Source organism: Ambystoma mexicanum, chromosome 1q (assembly GCF_040938575.1).
Source record: "Ambystoma mexicanum isolate Mex_15411 chromosome 1q, UKY_AmexF1_1, whole genome shotgun sequence".
In the NCBI taxonomy this organism is placed as follows: Eukaryota; Metazoa; Chordata; class Amphibia; order Caudata; family Ambystomatidae; genus Ambystoma; species Ambystoma mexicanum.
Window position 1 is genome coordinate 654,834,974 of NC_090922.1, and position 6,000 is coordinate 654,840,973.

The window sequence follows — 6,000 nt, forward strand, 5'->3', positions numbered from 1 at the left end:
CCTCGCAATACTCCAATCCCCACTCCCCCACCCCCACACCCCACTTACCTTTACCGTGGCGCACTTCTATGTGTGCAGCCGACTCCCTTGTATCCCTGCAACATCAGTTACTCCCAGTTACGTGGGGCGGTGATGAGGATGCAGGCTTGTTTTCTTTTTCTTGTCCCTTCTCACCGTAACTGTAAGCGGGGACACCCCTGCAACAACCGACTCCCATTACTGCGACCAAGGAGAGACGCGGTGACACCCCTGCGACCCCCGCTCCACTTGGGCGCTGTAATGGGAGTCGACATACTCAAAAATGCCGACAGTGCAGTAGAAGCGCAGTCAGCATTTTAGAGTCGGAGTTTTAGTACGATTCCTAATATCATGAAGCCGTAATACCTTCAACGTCTGCAACCACTCTTCCTAAATGAGGCTGGGTTCAAAATGGAATCCGGGGTGCAAGCTCATATAGCATCCACACATCACTGAAGAGTAAGGTGTCTCAATAAATAAACTCGTCCCTGTGATAAAGCTTGGAAGTCCTTGCAAGGAGTAGCGCTCACCAAACTGAACGCATTGGCTTCAGCAATCAGCATTTTATTCAAGGCTCTTTGGGTTCGAAACTGCAGTCAGCTGATTCATATATTTAAATCTGGAACACGTAATGAAGATCTGCGAGCATGAAGAAACACACATCATGGGTGTAAAACACGGACATCAAACAAGCCGAAAATGTACCACGGCTGGGAGACATGAGCAGCCAAATTGAAAGAAGCTCATTTCAACCCAATAATGAAGGGGAATGGTGCACAGAATCCTCGTTACGTTTATAGAAAAATATAACTGAGTGGTCTTCCATCTCTGAACTGCATTCACCATCTATGCTATGCTCTTTCTTGCATCCTCTGTCATAGTTGCCAACATGACCCATTCCAATCTGTAAGGGCTTATCCAGTCCTGTGTTTTTTCTTTGCTTTCTGGGATTAGTAGTTCTGCATTTTCCATTATAAAACTCAGACTTCAGGTCCCAGAATGCAAATAAAAAAACAGAACTGGACAAGGACTTACAGATTGGAATGGGTCATGTTGGCAACTATGCGCCTGTCCTAGCCTGTTGAAACCGACAGCTACGGATACAAAGAGCGTTTTTGGACCTATGTAGTCTCTGCCATAGATGGGATTTCTCTTTAGATAACACTATGAATTTATTTAAGCAATACTCCTCAAGATGGTGGACACTACTGGCTGATAATGACCTGCAGCCCAAGTTACCCAGCACGAGCCCTCTGCCATTACAAGGCACTAATGCACCCCACCAAGGTTGGTTGCGCTATTAGAACCCTGGCATGCTGCTAGAGTGACAACAGCATTCTCTAAAGTTATGAAATGGCATAGCTGCTGTCCTACAAACTACAAAACTACAAAAAGTATCCACCATGGAAGCGAGAGAAAGGAATTACTCCTAGTCCCTTCCCCTTTTCAATGGCCGGCATTGTTTAAGGATGGAGGAGGAGGGCCAGAAGGGCCGGCATAGCGGAGCAGCCTGGAGAGGTACAAGCAGAGCATGGAGGTGAGGAGGGGAGGGGAAAGAAGATGGTCGTTTTCCGCTGCTCCGGAGGCTCAGAAGGGGGCCTATTCCCTGGGGTGAGGCTTGTATTCCGAGTTCCCAGGTTGGCTGGGCGCCTCCTATATGTCACCACCTGGGTGCTTATAATTACCAACCCTTGATATTTCAGTTTTCCATTGCCAAACACATTCTTCAATGGGAATCTAGGAAACATTGAAAATGTCTGAACTAGTTATACTCTTAGGTTCTCAATTTCAATCCAAATATTTAGATTTAAAAACGCACCATTCTAGGGAGGCAACTTGTGTTAACGCCCCTAGGTAATTATGCATTAAAAGCTTTCTCTTTTTTGGAGGCCTAACTCCATAGTTTCTGTTGAACACCAGGGGGCCCATTATTAGGAACCATCGGACGATACTTATTCAGTTCAGAATGGGGTTCCTACATTTTGGAATAATAAAACTTATATTAAATTTGTTATATGCCAATTTTACATATACAAATAAAGAAAAAAAGTAATACTGTGTGAATAATAAATGTATTCAGTAATGTTTACAACGCAAATGTACGTGGACGCCAACACTACAGGTACACTGTCTTTCCTCAGGTAAGTGACCTTCTTTTTGACAGCAACAATATTTGGGACATTGATAGGCCCTTCTTAACTAGGTCTGATTCAGGGAATTCTTCAATTAGTTATCAATATGTTATAATTCCATGGTTGGATGTTACACGCCATTCCCCACATGTATGCAAACCTATCATAACCTGGTGGGTATTTCAACCAACCATACCCAGAAAGAAGCTTCTTTATTAAGCAGGTACATTATTTATACCTACCTCTCATCAAAATGTGTATATTTAGAGTAATACAAAAATTGTTGTCTTCTCTCATTTTTCATACAGAGGAGAATATATACTCGGACCGCCTCATTTGTGGTTTAATTGCTACTTCTTGGATTTATTTCCCTATTCGTTCCTACAACTTTTAAGACATCCTCAAAAGAAAGTATTGTTGCCACTTTCTTTAGGTTTGGTCACTTTTAAGTTCAGAAATGTATTAAATAATATTTTACAAGCATGTTCAGGAAATCATTGTAATCTTGAGTGTAGGGCAATAGATTTACATATTGATATTAGTCTGCCTTAGGAGATTTCTATTAAATATGTTGCCTTCTCTACCTAAAATATCACCTTTTTGTTTTTATTTAAGATATGTACCCGCAAACCACATATGAATGTTGTCCCTGAAGAAGAGCACGTGTGAGAAGCATTTAATCACACCTAATGGTCGAAACATACAATGTTGGCATTCTTGCCATTTTTCAAATCCTATTTCGATATTGTTTCTAGCTAAATAATTTGTAGGTTTAATTCGCAAGATTTCTGCATGTATTGTAATTGTTCTTACTACTCTAACACTCAATGCATGTTTATGTTATGTTAACACGGCCTGTTAAGTCCCCTATTACACAGAGGATATGGAGCCAGATCAAAACTGACTTAATAACGGAAATAGACAAATAAAGCGGGGGCAGCATACAAGTATAAAATCCTTGACACCCTCGACATGCTTATCAAAAACAACAGTTTATATACTCAATTTTCGTCATAACTGAAATGAGACTGTAATCTTAGTTATCAAAACCTATGTGGTACGGGGACTGGTTAATAGTGGTGACTACATATACATTCTATAGGGGTTATTTAATATGATAGTTCCGCCTGAGACCAGCTCTTAATTGATAACAGTAAAAATGCAACATCTCTGAAATTAACTTTTGGTTGACATAATAAGTAATGGGTGGCCTAACATTAGGAGTTTCGATTGGTCGGCATCTTACTACCCAACCTTGGACAACTGACAGGTAATTTAGACATGAGCCAGACAGGAGTAGGGGGAGAGAGTTCAACGGACTGTTTTCCTTTCAATTAAAGAAGGTACCATCCCTAATTTCTAGGCCAGGGTGATCTCTTTGTATGGTGTCTCGTCGCAGTTTATTGGACGGTCACTCTTAACCCTGGGAGTTTCTTTACCTTCAAGCAAGGTGGCGCACAACAAAGCCCTTAGCAGATTCAACTTTAGTGAGGCCTCCAACCTATATGATACCATTCAGCAGATACCCTCTGTACAACCAATAAGTTAGGAACCAGGCCGGTGATTAGTAATTATATATATTTATTTAAATTTTACTACAATGAATATTAAATCAATCGCAAGGACAGCAGCCACCAACTCCGTGGCACAATATAATATCAGAACTTCCAATAATTGATGGGCATGTATTTCTAATAGACTTTCAGTTACTACAGAATTTAAAGATTTGCAGTCACAACTTATATCAGATTTCTTTGCAAATTAAACCATAGAAGAATTTGAAAACACACAGTGATTGCTTAGTTTATCCCAATGCTCTTTTCTCCCAGCAATGCCTACCCTCCAAGTATCAATTAGATATGCTCCCTTTGGTTTGAAGGCAAAGTACAGGGAGTGGGAATAAAGTGGGGGAAATCGTTTTGGCTTTTTATTAGAAAGGCAGGGTTTGGAAATGAGCTCAATGGCAACATCGTTTTGGCTTTTCATTTGAAAGGCACTGTTTTGGGAAATAAACCCAATGGGAAAATCGTATTTCAACACTCATTCAGATGAAATGCATGGCTTTGGGCTTCTGATTTGGGAATACATGGGAATAAATTGGGTAATTAGTTTTGCACACACTACATTTACTTTAAAGGCATATTTTTTAGGGATTCTTATTTTGGGATTAAGGACACCCCTCTTCTGTAATGAAGTCAGTGGTTACAGGAAAATAGGGTCACCCAATCACTTTATTGACTATAATGGCTGTAACACACTGGGCATGACATGTGTTAGTTTCGAATTGTAACAAAACTCATCCCGTGACCTTTTCTACATGGAAATTAATTGAATTAACTTTAATTAAATGTGCTAAGGGGCTACATAGTTTTGCCCCCCTTAACCATATTTAAATGGACAGGATTAAGGCAGGTAGGTCCCAACACAATCCAATTTAAATGTATAGGCTTTTTTTCTATGAGGAATTAATTGAGTAACCATTTTAGTCAAATATGGCCAGTCTCTACACAGTTGCCTCTCGCACCCTTGCCCACTACCCACTATGCAAGAAGGATATGAAGTGTGGGGTGCATTTGAAGGCCCCAAACAGAAGTCACTTACACATATATAGCAAGATTTTAAACACTGAAACAAAAACGGCCTGATATTTCATTTTGTTTTTCAAGTAAAGAGCCATGTATAAGCAGCATTTTAATTTACAAAAGGAGGAATCAAAGATCCCGTCACAAGGAAAACAGGATCTTTACACATTGAAAACAAAAACAGCCTGCACATGTGTGTTCAAATAAAAAAGGTTTTAAAAAAAAAAGTAAAAGTGAAAAGAAATATCAATGCTCACTGAAAAAGTTCAGGAAAACAAAACATGATGTGCAGGTGGACCAAAAGAAATGTATGTTATGTTTCACCTACAACACTCCAGTGACATTTGGAAAAGCCATTTTGTCTTCATGGAAAATGTCAACCCCAGACAGACCCTTTTGCTGGCTGTGGGCAAAAACTTCACAAGGAAATCTCCCATTTCCACTCTAGATGTCACATCTCTCATGTAATGATGAACTGCAATAAAAAATATCCTGCTAAAGTTGTCATAATTCAGTGTTCTCCAGACCTGCTGGCTCTGAAAGCAAAAAGCTACCCTTCACTGGAGCATGACTAATATATGTGAAAATGGGGCACCCACCTCAAAGAGCAACCTTCCAACACAAAGGAGATTGTTAAAAAAAACTGTAGGCACAGGCTGACCCAGTGAAAACCAATGGCCGGAAGGCAAGAGTCAGGGCCATTTGTCCCACATGAAGATTCACAATTAATTCAAAAGGACTATTATCAATTAGGCCTTTTTCTCAGCCATCATAAGGCGGATAGATTTGATCTATGTGCAATGTTTTATGTAATTTCTAGGTGATTTTGAGGATATAAAATCCATCTTCCTGTGACTCTGGGAACGGTAATGGCCAGTTAAACTGGGTTTCTGGCTGATCTGAACATGTTCCAAATGTGAGAATTGGTCAGCCGGTGGAAAATTAAATTAGTGATATGCTTAAAAAGTTACATTCATAACTGTTGTGTTTTTTTTGGAAACGGCAGAAAGGTGCCACATGGCCGTGCTACATGATATAGATTTGGGGGTCAGTTTATATAATTCAGCATGATTAGCTAAAACAGAAAATATGTTTAGTCTGGCAGTTGCTATTAAAATTATGCAGTTGTGATATTTAACTAGATTTTCCCAAAAAGTTGAAAGAAGAATAAAGGGGTGATGACAATATGTTGCTCCAGACCCGTAAACCAATACTGACTTGGGGGCTGGGTTTCGGAGGTGAGAGAGGGGTAATTGTCCAATCCTAGT

At 40.0% G+C, this 6,000-nt stretch overlaps 1 long non-coding RNA gene across 2 annotated transcripts in view; it reads right to left on the bottom strand.

The window, feature by feature from the left end:
- The window catches only part of LOC138521785 (uncharacterized), a 187,752-nt gene extending 187,522 nt beyond the window's left edge, over window positions 1-230 (bottom strand). For both annotated transcript variants that reach the window (XR_011283118.1, XR_011283117.1), the window contains exon 1: window positions 49-230. This is a non-coding gene — a long non-coding RNA (uncharacterized lncRNA). The remainder of the gene's footprint in view (window positions 1-48) is intronic.
- Between the last annotated feature and the right edge of the window lie 5,770 nt (window positions 231-6,000).